This window comes from Rattus norvegicus, chromosome 14, assembly GCF_036323735.1.
Source record: "Rattus norvegicus strain BN/NHsdMcwi chromosome 14, GRCr8, whole genome shotgun sequence".
NCBI lineage: Eukaryota > Metazoa > Chordata > Mammalia > Rodentia > Muridae > Rattus > Rattus norvegicus.
Genome location: NC_086032.1, coordinates 57,816,262 through 57,835,850, shown reverse-complemented (window position 1 = coordinate 57,835,850; position 19,589 = coordinate 57,816,262). Strand labels below are relative to the sequence as shown.

The following is a 19,589-nucleotide window of genomic DNA, read 5'->3' as shown; positions in this document are numbered from 1 at the left end:
AAGCCAAAACTATTCTAGAGTACAGCACACTTAAAAATTTGTCAAAGCAAGTAATCCCTCTTTGTTAATTTATAATATTTTGATTTCTGTAGAATTACATAATGAGAGAATACATTTTTAAGTCTTAGATCACTTCTCAACTTAACACATCCAGTCTGAATCGGGTGACTGAAAAAGGATTACATAATTCAGATTGACAGGTGACTGACAGAAAAGCAAGACATTGATTTATCACGATTTCCAGATTAATCTTTTGACAAAACAGATACTGTGGTTTCGTAATTGTCATTCCAAAATAAACATGTGGTTCCAAAGTTCCCTTAAAATAGCATCTGCTCTTCTACGCCTGCCTTTTTAAGTCTTATTCTTTGGTGATTCCTAGCTGAAACTTGTTTCTTATATCTCCATGCCACAGTCCTCTTTCAGACAAGCTGGCTACTCACATTTCTACAAGATGCAAAAACAGCTATAAAAGAAAATCTAAGGCAGAAAGTTTTTATTAATAAACTTTTAGTTTACTAAGGACGGTGATTCATTCTAAAATGTTCCTGTTTCCTTCATTAACATTCTACCTGTCTTTTTCTCTTCCTCTAGTTGATCACGCAGAGTAACACAAAGACGTTTGTTAAAAGAACAAAAGAAACCTAAAAAAAACTAAAAATAAAGTCTGTCATAACATTTTTCTGTAGATACAATATTCTATTCTACCTTGTCAATTTCTTCACAAACTACTACCCAGAATTATTTATTTTAACTCACAATCACAACTTCAGGTTGTGAAGAACCTGAGTGCTGTGGTAGTATTTTCAGTAGTTGCCAGAATGTTGAAATAATATTGTTAGATAGAACTACTGGATTAGGCAAATACTCAAAGGTAAAATAAAGCAGCAAGGAGAAAACTGGCTATTTAGGTGATATTCAGTGGTGCACAATATGGCCAAAATATTTATGTTTTGATTTATTTTACAATTTGTTTCATACTTGAATTTACTTGAAATGGTCACCTTCATGATTACACTGTCAAAATTCTGTCAGACATGAATATAACTTTTCTGACTAGGTAGATATCTATAGAATTCATATATGTTGTTTCTAAATTTGGACCTTCATTTGTAAAATATTTTCTATTTTAGACGTTTTGGAGAAAAGATTGCATTTTGTTATGACTAAAAATCGATTAACAATGGTAAGCTAAAATATGAGCCATTTAGTACTTAATTTATATTAGTCTACTTTGTACATTGAATTTAACAGTTTAATTGGGTTATTGTTATGCCCTGGCAGTATATGTCATTCTAAAATCCATATTTTTAAAATCCTAATCTTAAACTTACTGAAGTTATGACACAGGACCTTTAGAACGCATTTAATTAAAGAATAAAGTGTCCATATTGAAGAATAGAACAGGGAAAAATGTCCTTTTCTGCCTTACTTCCTAACATGTGGGGAAATGCCCAAAGGGTAAAAGTTTGTATCCTTAAATAAAACAACCACAATATTACCCTGAGTGTAACATTGTAGCCTTCCAGCCTTCTGAAAACTCTTTCCTTTGTGAACCATCTCAGGCATTATTCTTTGTTGTAGAAAAACCCAACTTGTTTATAGTGTATCACTTATTATATCATATTTCAGAACATCTGGATACAAAGTAAGTTACATGAATATAAAGTGATATTTCTCATGCTTAAAATGAATTAATGAATGTTTCAATATGGAAACATTTGAAGTCATTTATAGATGTGAAATAAAAGAAATGAAAGGCTCAAACACTTTCTTTGGCCTGAGTATTTGGTTAGTGCTGGTCTCATAGGAAAACAAAACAAAGCCAAAAAAAATCTCCACCAGTCTTATTCACTATTAAACAAGAAACTGAGAAATAAGATTAAAAGTTATTTCACATTGTTTTGATGTTTAATAAAATTATCTCATATTGTCACCTTGTCTTCTGTTCTTCTTGAGTACTACTATTTTTGCATTATGTGTGAATACTTGTGACTCCTTTAGTTCTTCTGTGGAATCCCTGATGTCCAGTATGACTTGTTCCCTGTGTTTCTTTAAGACGATAAAGCTAAATGAGTTTTGAAGGACGAAAATTAATCCAGTATAATTTGAGTTCTTATAAATAGTGGACTAGATACCAGTGGACACCAAAGAAAGACCAAACCAGAAGGCAGCAAGACAGGGATGTATCACACCATGAAAATCATTCTTGCCTCCACAACTGTGAGAAAATTAGCATTCATTTTAATGCTTACATTCCATTTTATTTTTATGCCTCCCAAGATTTCTAATCTACTGACTTCGTACTGATGACTGCCAAAAACTGTCTTCTTACCTTCTGTTTCCACAGAATTCATTTTTGGTATTTGCATATGTGTCAGAATTTCCCCATTTCAACTGGATAATCTAATGTGGTAGCATATACTTGTATATAGTAGTCTGTAATAATCCTCATATTTATAGCCTCATTTTGGCATTTATTAACTTGATTCTTCTCTTTTGAGTCAATTTAGCTAAAACTTTGACAATTTGTTGATTTTCTTGATTAGCTAATTACTGGGTTCATTGATCTGCTCTGTTTTGTGCTAATGTGTACTTATATATCCCCTAGTTGGTGTGGTTTCCCTCTGCTTCCTTCAGGGTAAATCTACTGTTCTTTTTCTACTTCATTAAGATGTCATTTTTATAATAACAAATTTTCATTTTGGCAAAAGCTTTCAACACATCCTATACATTTTCTTATGTCAAATTTTCACTTTAATTTGATAGAAAACTCTTTCCCTTTTTCTTTTATCTCTTTTCTTAGGAGTGTTTAGTTTCTCCATATTTTTTCTTCTAGGTTCCTTTTCTCTGTTTTCTAGTTTTATTTCATTGTAACCAATAAAGAAATTTTCATTTCTTAATAATATATCGAGTAATACTCTGAACTAACATATGATCCATCCTGGAAATTGCTTTATGTGCAAATTGTGTATCCTATTATTTTGGAATTGAGTATTCTGTTTATATATTGAATCCAATTGGTCTAAATGGTTGCTCAGGCCTCTATTATTTAGCTGTATTCTGAACTTTTTTCTATTATTAAAAATGTGATATTAAGACCTTCTGCTATATTCTAAACATATTTTTTCTCTTTAATTCTGCATTTCTCTTTGTATCCTTTTTGCTTCTGATACTTGGCAAAATGTGCATGTTCATTATTATTCATAAAGAATTTTTGACCAGCATAAAATGCTTTTGCATCTGCTGTGACAGTTTTTAAATGTAAACTACAAAATTATGGAACATACACACACACATGCATAAACAGATACACATTTATAGACACATATACACAGAACACAAGGAAGACACAGTTACACACAGGAACAGGCAGATACCGTTTAGACAGATTCAAAACACAGCCTTCCTCAGTTCCACACAGATTCAGATTCACATGACAGACAGACAGAGGGCAGAAGTCACAGGGATCCTGAAGTAGATAACTTGAATCTGAACTGACCTTTGATTAACTGACCAAAAAGAAAATTAAACTATTTGTTTCCCATACTAAGATAACTAAGTTTGATTCATATTAGCATGAAATACCTTTTCTTGACAGTATTACAAACTATATGTGCTCATAAAGCAAAAGTGATTGTCTTATAAGGAATACATTTATAGAATGTTTTGAGATCTCATCAAACAAGAGTTCCATCACTTTTTTGTCTCCTAACTTTTCACCTTCTATTTTCACTGTTTTCATTAGGATTTACTTTTTGTGTGTAATTACCTGTAAATTTGGAGATCGTTTCCCTTCTTTCTATGCCATTTTAGAAACAATTGCACAAAATAAACTGCCTTTACAAAAAACAATTTTTACTTGCAATGTGAAATATCACCCTTTTTTGGTCTAATTTTCCCAACAATTTTACAATGTTTCTATCTTATTTTATTTCTATATATGAAGTACTTGATAGAATAGGATTGTAATCATTTTACAATATTGTTTTATATCTTACAACATATGACCATAGAATTAAAAAATCAAATAATATTTTTAATATTTTTTATAATTCCCATGTGTTAATACATATAAAATTATTATGTATTAAAATGCCCCATTAGGTTCATTTCATTTCAAATAAAATGAATGCCATGTTTTTAATGCAAATGTAGGTTCTGCATGTGAAAAGCAACCACTTGTTGATTAAGAAATGAAATTGTTATTTGGACTTAAATAATAAAACAATGCAGTAATAGGAAGAATAATATGGTTTATAATAAAAGTTGTATTTTCCAATCAATGTATATCTGTTTAAATCACTGGAATACTGTGCCATGACATACTAATATAACAAAAGAACACATAAAAATATAATTATATTTTAATAAAGAGATTTTCTTTACTCACTGAGTCAATCTAGAGCACATAGGTGATAGAACATTTTCTCATATCCTGTTAATTCTGAGTGAGATTAATTTCATGTGGAACAATGGCAAATAGTTGATTATGGAACATTTTCATTTTTCGTAAGAATCACTAGATGTTGAATTTGTCTTGGGAAACTGGCATCTGATTGCACACTCTACCATATATTGAAACTTGAATCTTGTTTCTCACAAAGAATGAACTCAGAAGCCATTCCGAGTTCTGTCCTACCATTTTCATGAAATTCTCAATATTCACATACATACAAACAAAAATTGCTGAGATTTGTTTCAGGCTAATGGAGGAGCTGAAAATGTGTCTCTTTCAGGCATAATTGTGATGGGTTCCATCGCTAATGAAATGAAATGCCACCTAGTTGCATTCCAGAGTCGTACATTCTGAACCACCTATTATGCCCAATATTGACAAGGGAGGAAATATACTTGAACTTAGCCTCGAGGAACAAGGAAGGAATTTTCTCACAGTTGCACAGCACTCTAATGAGCTGCTGAACTCCAAGCTGACTCCAGTTGCTACCAGAATTAGAAACCAGGAGTCGCTTATCTCTGTTGAGGAAAAAAAAAAAGATGCTGAAGCCTGACTATAGCAAGATTTGCTTGTAATTTAGAACATCTTTAGAATAAATTGAAATGATATAAATTACTTTGAGAAATATAATAATGATTGTGCGGAAGTTGTTTGCTCATCTTACTACTTTCTATGTATTCTGAATTTATATTCAAATATTAAAAGTCATCTAAGTCATCAGAATGTTGAAATATGAATGGTATCTTAAGTTATCAGAACCCAAAGTAATATGCACTTCGATCTTTCACTGTTTTTTTGAGGCAAATGGAAAATGAACATACATTAGGTGACTATAAATATCAAGGAACTTTTGAATAAGTAAGTGTGTTCTCTTAACATGCATTTGTTCAGTGGAGTGATAGAAATAGATGGTATTTGAAAGGTAACTGGATCATGAAAGGAGACATCTGATTGCATTCAAGACATCTCAAAATAAGTGTTTGTTTTATGAGTCATTCAGACAGGTGTATGATATGTTTCTCAAAGAAGCTTAAAGTCATCAGGATGAAGATTGCTGGTTGTTATACAAATGTATATGCTTCTGAACATATGTAGCTTCATATGAGCATATCCATTTAATTGAATGCATGCTGTATTGAAGTACAAGTGTAGCTTTAAATACTTTTTATATGCTTTAAACGTCTAGATATTGTCTGTTCACAGCTTTCTTTTGGTCATGAAGCCCCCATTGCCTTCTATACTTGTTGACATCTGTGTATATCTTCAAAAGACCTACGTAAGACTAGGAATGCTAATATTGTTTTGTGAAACGTGTAGAATATCATCAGGCTTGATCATTCCAGGGATTTATAGTCAGCTAACAGTTGCTAACTCTTAAAATCTCATGAGCCTCCACCCACTCGAAAAATGTGCAAGTGTTTAAGTTTTGCTATAGTTGTTTATAAGTTGTCTAAGTTTCTGTAAATAACTTTAATTGGACACAGTTTTTCAGCAAGCTAGACTTAAGTAGCATTATATTTTCAGGTGGTCTTTGTTCCTCTTATGAGGTGAGTAGACTTTTTTTTATCTGCCTAGGATACATACAACATATAGAAAAATAACACTGTAATTCCAGCAGTCAATTTTAGGGCAATTTTATCATATGGTTAGTCCTTTTATTTTCTCTTTAATCCCTCTATGTAAAAATATTTGGTGTTGTACTTTCTTATATTTTCCCATTACCCAAGATAATATATGTACATACAGGGTTTGAATGGAGCTTCATGAATTTGTTCTGTAATTGGGACTCTCTCTGGTATTTGGGAAGGTTAGCAGGTGATATGATTTATATTTTTCAGTAGGTCTGGTCCCAGTGGTTAATTCATTTATTTTTCCTTCATGAAGATCCTGTTGTACTTGCTTACAGCTTATACAGTTACAGAAGGTAACTCAGGAAAGACTACCAAACTTAATTACCAACTATACTTGCATGAGTTTCCTCAGATTCATGTAAAGAAAAATTCATTCCAAACGATATAGTTTCAAATCTTTATTAAAACAAATATCAATTAAGATCTTTTTAAATTTTAATTTAATTTGTTTACTTATTTACTTATTTTATTGGATATTTCATTTATTTATTTACATTTCAAATGTCCCCATTCCTGGTTTCTTTTCCTCAAACCCTCTATTCAATCCCCCCTCCTCCTGCTTCTATGAGGATGCTCTCCTACCCACCTACTGCCACCTCATCATGCTGGCATTTCCCAATACTCTGGCATTGAGCCTTCAAAGGACCAGAGCCTCTCCTCCTATTAATTTCAGATAAGGCCATCTTCTGATGGATGCATTCATGCATCTGGAGCCATTCATGTGTACCCTTTCATTGGTGGTTTATTCCCTGGGAGCTCTGGTTGGTTGATATTATTGTTCTTCCTGTGGGGTTGCAAGTCCCTTCAGCTCCTTCAGTCCTTCACCTAATTTCCTACATTAAGTTTCCCGTTCTCAGTCCAATGATTAGCTGTGAGCATCTGCCTATGTATTTGTTAGGCTCTGACAGAGCCTCTCAGGAGACAGCTATATTGGACTCACTTCTTGGCCTCAGCAATAGTCTTTGGGTTTGTTGTCTGTATGTGAGATGGATCCCCAACTGGGGCACTCTCTGGATGACCTTTCCTTTGGTCTTTGCTCCAGACCTTATCTTTGTATTTCCTTTAAACATGAGCAATTCTGAGTTAAAATTTTGGAGAAGAATGAGTGACCCTATCCCCCAATGAGGGCCTTGCCTAATCTCTGGATATGGTCTGTACAGGTTCTCACTCCCCTTTGTTGGGCACTTAAGCTAATGTCAATCCCAATGTGTCCTGAGAGCCTCTTGCTTTCCGGACATCTGGTACATTCTAGTGTCTACCCCCAGTTCCCCATTCCCCATTGCTACACATGTCTGTTAATTTTCCTCACCCTCTCTATATCATCCCAGTCTCCTCCCATATATGGTCCTGCCCCCATTTCCCCTCCCCCTCTGTTCTTCCTCCCAAGTCCCTCTCACCTTCTACCTCCTATGACTATTTTGTTCCCTTCCTAAGAAGGACTGAAGCATCCACATTTTGGTCTTCCTTCTACTTGAGCTTCATATCGTCTGTGAATTGTATCTTGGGTATTCTGAGATTTTGGGCTAATATACATTTATAAGTGAGTGCATATCTTGAGTGGTCTTTTGTGACTAGGTTACTTCACTCAGGATATTTTCTAGTTCCATTCATTTATAAAAGAATTTCATGAACTCATTGCTTTTGATAGCTGAGTAGTACTCCATTGTTTAAATGTACTAGGTTTTTTGTATCCATTCCTATGTTGAAGGACATCAGAGTTCTTTCCAGATTCTGGCTATTATAAATAAGGATGGTATGAACGTAGTAGAGCATATGTCCTTGTAATATGTTGGAACATGTTTTGGGTATATTCCCTTAGATAACCCTATGTCAAATTTTCGGAGGAACCTTCAGACTAATTTCCAGAGTGGATGTACCAGTTTGCAATCCCACTAACAATGGGGAGGTGTTCCTTTTTTTCCATATTCTCGCCAACATCTGCTGTCATCTGAGTTTTTGTTCTTAGCCATTCTGACTGGTGTGAGGTAGAACCTCAGTGTCCTTTTGATTTTCATTTCCCTAATGACTAAGGATGTTGAAATTTTCTTTAGGTGTTCTTGGCAATTTGATATTCCTCAGTTGAGAATTCTTTGTTTAGCTCTGCACCCCATTTTAAATAGTGTTATTTGGTTCTTTGGAGTCTGTTTGGTTTCTATCTGTTAGTCAGTGGATTCCTGTATTCTCTACTACTTATCCTTTCATACTTAACCTTTCCTTCTGCATAATCAGAAAGGATACTCTTCTGTATTTTAAATATTGCCAATATTTAAATATCTTTGTTGGAAAGCACTAATTCCCACAGACTAACAGTTATGTCATTGTGGTAGACTCTCCCTCTGCACTGTTTTACTTTTTCACCTGTTATTCTGCTACTCAGTAATTACTTCATGCTAACCTTTATGTCTCACAATAATCCTCCTGCCTCAGCCTTCCATGAGTTTCAAGAGTATTTCCTAGCTTAAAACCTTAGCTGTTATGATGATCTAATAAATAGAGAGGTAGTCAGGAGGGATGTTAAAAAATATGTTAGGGTTCTGTTTCAGAAGCAATTTGGAGAATTTTATTAGAAAATCTGCAGACTGAGGAAAAAGAGAGAGTAGAGCCCAGGGATAAAGTGTTAAGTTCCTGTTATAATTCCTTCAAATCAATGAAGCTTATTCACTAATTATCCTTTACTAAGAGTTCAGCAATTTAAATATTAATCCCAACCAAAATGTCTGTCAATCATTCATCACAAGTAATATTTGACTAAATATTTAGGCATCATGAACAAGTCATATAGATATATAAAATTTACTGTATTATGGACCATTAAATATACATGAGTGAAATCTCCTGCACTGATTCTACATCTGTGGGCAATTAGTGGGAGAGATTTATTTAGACACTAAGTTATCTGGTTTATATCCTAAGAAGAAGGAGAGACTTTATTACATCTCCTTCTTCCTAAATACAATATAGAGACTGTACTTATTGAATATGGAGTAAACATTAATTCTCATTTAATTAATGTTCTTCTACTGTGTATGAAATTATATATATATATACCTTACATCCAAAAATTAATGCTATTATTTTATGTAACCTTGCAATATTGGAAGATTTATGCAATCATAGAATGACAAGCTATTTAGTGTAGGAAATTAAAATGTGAACACATATTCAGAACACACTGTAGAGGATTGCTGACATCGTAAATTGTTTATACAGTCTGACTGTATTTCTAGAAGTATTAGCACACCATAGGGACACGAGCAACTTCAGTGAATAGGTGCACTTTATCATGAACTTGAATGCTTACTTGAGAGCGAACACTTCCTAACTTCATGAACCTGGGCCTCATATTTGACAAGATTGTCTAGGTATGCAGTATCTTGTAACAGCATGTGAGAGAGGTTTCTTTTCCTTGCTCTCTGGTTCCCAGCTGCAAAGATATCCTTCATAGTTATGCTCTTGACAATTTTGCCCTCTGTACTGACTTCCATTTTTAGAAAGTAGTACTTTAATTAGCTTGTAGGCTTCTGCTGTTCCTGGCTGACTTTACTTTGATGTTATGTAACTTGGGGTGGACGAACATCTATTCGTTATCCTCCATCTGACATTAACTGAAAGGGCAGTCTCTGTGTTGACCTCAGCATTGAAATGGCTGAGTAAATGCATCTCTTTTGAGTCTATGATTTATAAACTATGCCCAGCTATAGTAAAGTCAAATTTTCTATATTTCTTTTACACGATGAAAAGCAATAATTAAATTTCACACGCTGCCTCTAGTATTAATCTTCCTAATTTAAATGGTATACAAGATTTTAGTAAGTCTTCTAAAAATGAATATTTGTTTACTATATTTTAAAGACTTGATTTTATATTTTTAAGCTTTTCTTCTCATGAGGAAGTAAATAAGGTAATGTAATATGAAGCAAAATATAACATTGTAATTTCTGCTATTTTTACATAACTATGTGAGAAATAAGCTTACAGTAATCAAGTGTATCAGTTTAGGTAGTATTTCCCTGCAAGAGAAGAATATAAGAGATTGGGGAGATAAGTCAGTAGATACAAGCTCTTGCTCTGAAGTAATGAAGATAAATGTTCACATCTCCAGAAGCCATGTAGAAAAGTGAGTTTATCATCTATAACACCATGTCTGTGGGAGTAAGGGAAAAGACAAGAGGACTGATAGGCCTTACTCACAGTTAGTCTAGATTGCAATAGAGTAACAAATCCTATTTCAGAAGAGCAAGGTACAGAAAATTATAGGGCTAGACAGGTGATTTCCTCTGGTCTCTTCAAGTGCATGGTCATGTACTGAACCACTCTACCGTACATATATGCAGATATACTTCACCTATATAACACATACATGTACTCAAGCACACAGACAGACAAACAGATGCACACACACACACACACACACACACACACACAGAGACACACACACAGTAACCCCTAAATAATTGTTCACTAAGCAGCAACTACAATACAATTATAAAGTAGGTTTTATATCCAAAGATGAAAGAAAAAGGCAAGACCCACTATGAGAATGAACTGCTCCATGTAGAATTTTATAAACTCAGAAGTCATATGAGTATACAGTTTAACCTTAGAAATTGATAAAAATAATGTAGATAATTAAAATCTGTTCACAGAGAAAAGTGAACATTATTTCGAGCATTTTAGCAATGTGAATATAAACCACAGTGAGACCTTAGGAAGTTTTGAGCAGGGAGGTAATTTCATTAGAAAATTTGTCTTTTAGAATTGATTATTCCTGAGAAAAACTAAAATGCATTAGAGGATATATTTTCATCTTATAAATAGAAACATTTGAATATTAAGAATATTAAAGATGTTTAAAAACCTGGTGGTGACAAGAAATAAATGTATTTTCATTATCTGATACCAAATAAAGTACTATTTTTAATCATGTTGCAGATTAAATATAAAATCTTCACCAAATAATGTAAGCAAATTATGACAGATTTGTAGAGTCCAGACTCATCAACACATAAATTCCAATTTAAATTTCTGTGTAATCATTTGACCTAAGATAAGTTATTTGAATTATTGGAGGTTTTCCTTATTCTAATGAAAACTTAGAGTAATGACCAGTAGTGTTATATTACTATACCAATTTGAGTTCTGCTCATTGCACGCAATTCTGAGAAACAATAAACTACTGTTTTCTCTAATACTGGGCACAGCATGAAGTGCGGAAGAGGAAGCAATTTAATAATAAGCTTGAACACAGTTTTGCAGATGTATGTTGATAATCTCAGAACTTACAGGTCCTAACTTGCTTTAATACAAGAGAAGATAGAGAAAAATAAGTAAAATATAGGAGACAGCCAGATATGAGAGATAATCAAGCCAAGGAAAAGGTGGCCATACAAAGAGAGTGTCATAAGTTGAGAAAAATTCCCAATGATCCTTACTCATATCTGAAGTACAGAAAATGTTTTCGTGCCCTAAAGAAGATAAAGTTACTACTCTCTCATCTTTACAAGGCATTAACAAAACAAAAAATTTATCAGACAAATCGAGTTAATTATTTCCAAGTGAAGTAACTATTTAATTGGTTCAAACTTGTTTGGTTTTGCTTCAATTATCCAGCTAATTGCTCTTATTTTGCTCTTTACCTTTCCTCTGTTGACATTAAGGCAGACTTCTAACCCACAGATTTGTCCTTTTGTTCTCCTTTGTATGTAAGTTGGCTGATACAACTTCCTTCCTGGGTAACTTTGTTCTTTTCCATGCCATTGATTTTTCCCTGTGGATCTAATCGAGCCTAAACTTGCTTAGGCTCATTTGCTTTCCCTTTGTCACTAGGAACCCTGACAGTACAGTCTTGTTTCTAAAAATAGAATATTTACCAAAGACCCATTGTCACAGAAGCAAGTGACAAAACAATGCAATTTAAAAGTGGGCAAGCCAGTGAGAACAAAGAGATGGATAGGGAAGAAGGAGGAGAGGAGTTTGCTTGTGCAAAGGGGAGCTGGAGGAGTGAAAGTTTAAACTAAAACAGAAACTCTTGTAGAATTTTGACAATAACCTTTCACTGAAGTATGGCAGATGAAACGCTGTTAGGAAAAAAAACAAATAAGAGAGTTTTACCAATGGATTTGGAGCCTGTGATCAAGTTTGCAATGTATAGTATATTGTATGCTGCAATTCTAATGTGATAATCACAGTATTTAGATAATTTTGAAAATTCGACTTGAAATCACATCAAGTAAACCACATTCAATTGTTTTTTAAATTAATGGTTTAATACTGTTATTAATTAATTAATTCATAATTTTTATTAATTGATTTTTTGTTATTGCATAGTCATAAGCATTTTTCTTTATTTAGTTATCTGTATGTTTATATGTGTACCTCTTGGTTATGTGTAGGGAAGGCATAGAAAAAATCCATCTTTTGTTTGCCATAGTGAACTGCCATTAGAATATGTGATAGTTTCATTCACTATATGCAGTGGAATTAAAATGGCTATTTCTGATGTGATTACATCAATATTGTTGGAATATATGATGCAGAATTTTGGCCTACCGAGTTATTCAATAGTATGTCTATGGCATTTGGAAAAGGTCTATACCGTTATTTACTTGTTTAAAACATTTAAAAACAGGTGATTTTAATGAATGTTTGAAAAAATGTGAACTTTTAAAAATATTTATTAACCTGAAAATAATGCAAGACAATATTTATAAGAATTAAATAAAAACTTACAAATTAATAAGAACTAAATAATGGCCATGGAAATATTTCAATAGGTTGTGTCTTTAAGAAACGGATTTTCTCTAATTCCTCCACTGGAGTCCCCTTGTTCAGTCCAATGGTTAGCTGCAAACATCCTCATCTGTATCAGTAGGGCTCTGGCAGAGTCTCTCAGAAGACTTACATATGAGGCTCCTGTCAGCATGCACTTCTTGGCATCAGAGATAGTGACTGGGTTTGGTGGCTGCATGTAGGATGGATTCCCTGGTGGGGCAGTCTCTGGGTGACCTTTTCTTCAGTTCTTCACTGACAGGGTTTGCAACACCATAGGAAGAACAATATCAACCAACAAGACCCCACTAGAGCTCCCAGGGACTAAGCTACCAACCAATGAGTACACCTGGAGGGACCCATGAGTCCAGCCACATTTGTAGCAGAGGATGGCATTGTGCAGCATCAATAGGAGAAAAAGCCCTTTGTCCTGTGAAGGCTCATTTTCCCAAAGTAGGGGGATACCAGGGCATTGAAGTAGTTGTAGGTGTGTGGGAGTGGGAGCATTCTCATAGAAGCAGGGAGAGGAGAGAGGGGCTATGGGAAAGGGGGCAAGGGGATAACATTTGAAATGTAAATACATAAAATATCCAAGGAAAATAAAATTTAAAATAAAAATGAAATGATATCATTAGTGGTTCAGAATTGTCTGCATTTATTTATAAGATATGATGCAAACATGCTTGGATGAGTGATATACTTTTGTAATGCTAGGAGCAATATGAAAAAAGCATAAAGGAAAATGCTGAACTGTAATCATGGAAATTATTTCAGCTTATTTTCCAGTAACGAGATAAAGCAAAGGTGATTTTTTTCTTATTTTTCTTATTCTCGTTTTCTTCTCTCTCTCTCTCTCTCTCTCTCTCTCTCTCTCTCTCTCTCTCTCTGTGTGTGTGTGTGTGTGTGTGTGTGTGTGTGTCTGTGTAAATCAGAAAAAACGTTTTTGTCATATATCCAAGCAAACTCTAAATATGGAAATTGATTCTTTTCTCCAGGAAGTGGGTCACAATGGTTTGAGTGTATCAGAGAAGACTGGAAATAAGTGTGATCGGAATACATTATGTGAAATAATAAATACATAATCAATAAAATATTAAGTTTTATGAAAAAGATAATTCTTTAAAAATCAACCTAAACTGGGGTTGGGGATTTAGCTCAGTGGTAGACCGCTTGCCTAGCAAGCGCAAGACCCTGGGTTCGGTCCCCAGCTCCAAAAAGAAAAAAGAAAAAAAAAATCAACCTAAACCAAATAAATAAATAAAATAAAATAAAAAATAAATGAACAAGAGTCACAATCGTCTAATTAACCTCAGAAGCATCCCTAAGAGATTTGCCTCCCCCACCACTCATCCATTCTTGTCTGGACTTCAGTATCATCCTGCAAGTGAGTCTGGCAAGTTTTTAGATCTATAAGATCTCTTTTGGGGGAGAATATTCCTCTCTGGCATCAGTATCTCTCAGTATGAGATACTTGGGGAAATTCCCATTTATTTGAGAGTCTGTTTTTCCAAAGACTGATAGATTGTGAAATGCCAATTTGTTTTTAGAATATTTTGTTTCTGCCACGTCTGTTACAATTCCCCACGTTATGTTTCAGGACCTCAGTCCGAAGATAGAGTTTGTCCACTTATGAAACAAATAGAATAAAAAGAGTAAACTATGTGAATTTGTGCACAACTCAGGGAAACTTTTAGCCTCTAAAATATCCCATATCTCAAAGGAACTACTAGGTACTTGATGAAAATAACTATCAGCATATTTGATATAATATGATAACCACTTAGCTTGAACAGAAAATTTAAAAGTAGACTTTGCAGGGTATAAAGGGATGTATTTCACAGATCAATTCCCTTAGTGGATGAAATAATTGATTATTGTGTTATAAGAACAATAGATTATTATAACATGGATTACACTTTCACCTGAAATAAGCAGATAAAAACTAACAGAATTTCTATAATTTTTAAAATATAAACTAAAGGGCAGCACAGTCATCTGGCCATTTAGATCATGAAAAAATGCATATTTCTGCATAGATCTGGGATTTTAGGCAACAAAGAACGGGGCAATTGAAGATCAATCAATCTCATTGTGAAGTCCTGAAACAGTACAGTTGCTCTCATTACACTTCTTTGATATTAAAAGGAGCTGAACTATGAAACAAACTAATGATGACTCTACTCCTCTTCCTCTAGATGAATTTGCATTACAGAGACACCCTCAGCACTGTGCTTATCACTATTGCTACTGTTGGTGTTAGCAGAGAAACCAGAATTGAATGTCTCTCAACAATAACTTACTTTTAGTTTGGCTAGAAATTTTTATCTTTTTGAATCAAAAAATCAGTATGAATTTTATTAGCTGTCTCTCACATAAGAAATTACAATTAGATTTAATTTTCCCCATATTTATTGGATATTTTCTTTATCTTCATTTCAAATTTTATGCCCCTTCCAGATTTCCCTTCCAGAAACTCCCTACCCATCCCTACAACACAAGGTCTCCATAAGGGTGCTCCACTACCCAGTCACTCCCTCTCTCCAGCTTCCCAACCATAGCATTCCCCTACACTGGGGCATCAAGCCTTCAGAGGTCCAAGGCCCTATAGTGCAACTGATGCCTCACAAAACTATCCTCTGCTACATATGCAGCTGGAGCCATGGGTCTCTGAGGAATATCGAATGGCAGTGAAGCACCTAAAGAAATGTTCAATATCCTTAATTATCAGAGTAATGCAAATCAAAACAATCCTGAGATTCCATCTCACACCAGTCAGAATAGTTAAGATAAAAACCTCAGTTGACAACAGGTGTTGGTGAGGATGTGGAGAAAGAGGAACATTCCTCCATTGTTGATAGGATATCAAGCTGGTACAACCACTCTGGAAATCAGTCTGGCAGTTCCTCAGAAAACTGTACATTGTACTACCTGAGGACCCAGCTATATCACTCCTGCACATATACCCAAAAGATTCTCCAAAATATAACCAGGACACACGTTCCACTATGTTCATAGCCTTATTTATAATAGCCACAAGCTGGAAAAAACCCAGATGTCCTTAAACAGAAGAATAGATACAGAAAATGTGGTTCATTTACACAATGGAAAACTACTCAGCTATTAAAAATAGACTTCTTAGGCAAAAGGATGGAATTAGAAAGTATCATCATAAGTGAAGTCACAAAAGAACACACATGGTATGAACTCACTGATAAGTGGATATTAGGCACAAAGCTCAGAATAACCAAGATACAATTTACAGACCAAGTGAAGTTCAAGAAGAAGAAAGTCCAAAGGGTAGATGCTTCAGTACTTAGAAGAGAGAACAAAATATTCACAGGAGGAAATATGGAGAGAATATGTAAAGCAGAGACTAAAGGACAAGCAATCCAAGAACTGTCACATCCAAATCCAGTCACTTTTGGAAATGCCAAGACATGCATGCTGACAGGAGCCTGATATAGCTGTTTCCTGAGAGCCTCTGCCAGAGCCTGACAAATACAGAGATGGATACCAACCATTGTTCTGAGTAAGTGTCCCTAATGAAGAACTAAGGAGAAAGGACTGAGGTAGCTGTAGGGTTTGCAACCTATTAGGAAGAAGAACAATGTCAATCAACCAGAACCCCCAGAGCTTCCAGGGACTAAGTCACCAACCAAACAACTTTATGTTTTATTTTTATCTAAATTATTATATTTCATACACATATACACACTTAAACATACCTTCTTCATTCATCATTCATACACAAATGTCATTCATAGGCAAATGGATGGAACTGGAAAATATCATCCTGAGTGAGGTAACCCAATCACAGAAAAACACGCATGGTATGCACTCATTGATAAGTGGATATTAGCCCAAATGCTCGAATTACCCTAGATGCACAGAACACATGAAACTCAAGAAGGATGACCTTCACTCCTTCTTTAAAAGGGGAACAAGAGTACCCTCGGGAGGGACTAGGGAGGAAAAGTTTAGGACAGAGCCTTAAGGAACACCCATTTAGAGACTGACCCTGGGCTCCCAGAAACCAGGAAAGGGAATAACAATTGAAATGCAAATAAGATCTAATGAGTTCAGAACCTCACCAAGGAAAAGAATGGCGCTAAAACAGATTTCCAGCAACAGGTGCTTTGGCGGGCTCCAGAAAGTTTTCGAGCATAGCAGTGTTGAGCTGAACTGTAAAATGAAATTTTCTATCTACCTACCACCCCAGGCTGAGAGTGGAATGTACCCTGCACTTTATTGGCTGTCTGGTTTAACTTGCACAGAACAAAATTTCATATAAAAGTCTGGCTATCAACAAGCTGCCTCAGAGCATGGCCTTGTGGTCATTGTTCCTGATACCAGCCCCCGTGTCTGCAACATTAAAGGAGAAGATGACAGCTTGGACTTCTGCACTGATGCGGGGTTTACGTGAACACCACTGAGGATCCTTGGAACACTAACTACAGAATGTAATCTTACGTAACAAAGGAGCTTCCACAACTCATAAATGCCAATTTCCCAGTGGACCCACAGAGGATGTCTATTTTTGGTCACTCCATGGAAGGACACAGAGCTCTGATTTGCACTTTGAAAACTCCTGGAAAATACAGATCTGTGTCCGCATTTGCTCCAATTTGCAACCCTGTGCTCTGTCCTTGGGGCAAAAAAAGCTTTTAATCGATATTTGGGACCAGATCAAAGTAAAAGGAAGGCATATGATGCGACCTGTCTAGGGAAGTCCTACTCGGGTCCAAGGGAAAGATGACGAGTTCCTCTCAGATGGGCAGTTACTCTCTGACAGCTTCATAGCTGCCTGCACAGAAAAGAAAATCCCTGTTGTTTTTAGGCTACAAGAGGCTTATGATCATAGCTACTACTTCATCGCAACCTTCATCACCGACCACATCAGGCATCATAGCAAGTACCTGAATGCATGAAGAGCTTCAGACAAGAGAATCTCATCAGGATGATAAAAGTTGGAATCAACAGGATTGCTGACTAAAAGAATTCGATTTCCTTTGAAAAGATCATGCTCCTGCAGTTGAATCACTTTTCTGAATAAATATATCAAACTTTCTGGTTTAAAAAAATGCAAACAAGAAGTACTCAAGTTAATAAAGATGGAGGGAAAAAAGACAACTTTTTCTTTGAACCCATCCAATAAAAAAGGATGAAAAGCAAATAATCTCTATGTTCTCTATATTTCGAATGCTTTAGAATGTGTAATGGTTGATATTCCATTACATCTCACAGACTTCCTAGATACTGTTCCCACCAGTGGGAAATATTTTGTAATGCTTTTGACAATTATGTGATGTAATTGTAATGCATGGAATCCTTAAAGGTGTTCACTGAGGAACGCATCTGTGTGTCTTGCACTTTCCTCTTTGGAGGTACATATTAAGAAACAGCATGCAAAGCAGTCCAACCTCTCACAGGAGAGAAACTTGGGTTCACTGTAGAAAAGGAAATGTGGGTACCACATTTCATGACCAGTGCAATTTACTGGTGATGTCCTTCAAGATGAATGTGTGAATAGTTTACAAGTGATTTTCACAAATTTTATTATTTTCGGTATCTGGAAAATTTTCCCCCTAAAAATCATTTGGAATTCAGTCTTCACTATCTCACTCATAGCAAATTACAAGTTATGTTTTACAACAGTTGTTTACCTGAATAGATTGCACAATCACTAAAACCCTTTCCTTGCTCACTATACTTTTATTTAGGTGAATTTTCTATTATTTTAGGGGAAGTTTTTTTTTTCTTTTTGTAAGGCATTTGAACAAGTTTTTTTAATTATTTCTATTTCTGTGGGAATAAGTATGCAAGGTTTTTTTTGCTTTGTTTTGTTCTTTTGTTTTTTTTTTTTTTTTTACATAACACCATTAGCTATTGCAGCACTAGGAGACAGGAAAAGCAAAAGAATTATAAGTATGTTTATACTTCATTCTGCTAAAGAGCTGGCAGACCATTTAACAGGATGGTAAGATCAAATCCACACAAACTGCTTTGTGTTAGCAGTATAATTTGGATTTCCACAAGAGAAAGAGTGCCACCCAACAAAGAGCATCAGAAACTAAAGGTGTAGGTTATACAAAATATTTACCCTTCTCCAGCACTAGTATATTGCAAGACCACTTTCAATTTTCTTTTTCCATTAGAAGAAGATTACCTCTACTACAAACACACAGGTGCTTTGGAAGTTTATACCTTAAGCAAATAAAAAGTAATTCTTTGTAAGTTTGTCCTAAGAATTGCCCCCAAATCAAAGCAAAATAAAGGCCATTGGTCCACAGCATTAAGAGAGAAGTGGAGAAAGAATTTTGGAATAGACTGCTGTCAAGCTGAACTGGTCATGGTGGGATATTTTGAGGTTCTGGACACTTTCAAGTGGTAGGAGACAAATGCCCCCATTTTAAAAGAAAAGGAAAAGGGGATCGAAAGGAGAAATTCCCTCCTTTGTTTTGTTTACATGAAATCACTGAAAATTTTAGTAAAAATGAGATTCACATAATTTCCCTTTTCTTCAACAATACTCTGACACAAGCTTTGAAATTGAGTCATAAACTGTTGGCATTATATTATCAACCATAAAAGTCTTGATGTCGATTATAAATTATAATACAATTTTCTGAAGGAATTCAAGCATGCTCTGTCATTATTTCACACAAAGATTGCATAATGCAAACACCTACTAACTTTTACACACAAGATCAAAATCTATAGACTTCATGATC

At 34.8% G+C, this 19,589-nt stretch overlaps 1 long non-coding RNA gene and 1 pseudogene across 1 annotated transcript in view; one reads left to right on the top strand and one right to left on the bottom strand.

Moving 5' to 3' along the window:
* Positions 1–11,913, bottom strand: part of LOC134481752 (uncharacterized) — a 44,752-nt gene extending 32,839 nt beyond the window's left edge. Inside the window, exon 1 of the long non-coding RNA XR_010057520.1 lies at positions 11,727–11,913. This is a non-coding gene — a long non-coding RNA (uncharacterized LOC134481752). The remainder of the gene's footprint in view (positions 1–11,726) is intronic.
* A 4,149-nt stretch (positions 11,914–16,062) lies between these two features.
* Positions 16,063–18,020, top strand: Esd-ps4 (esterase D, pseudogene 4; annotated as a pseudogene).
* The last annotated feature ends 1,569 nt before the right edge of the window (positions 18,021–19,589 follow it).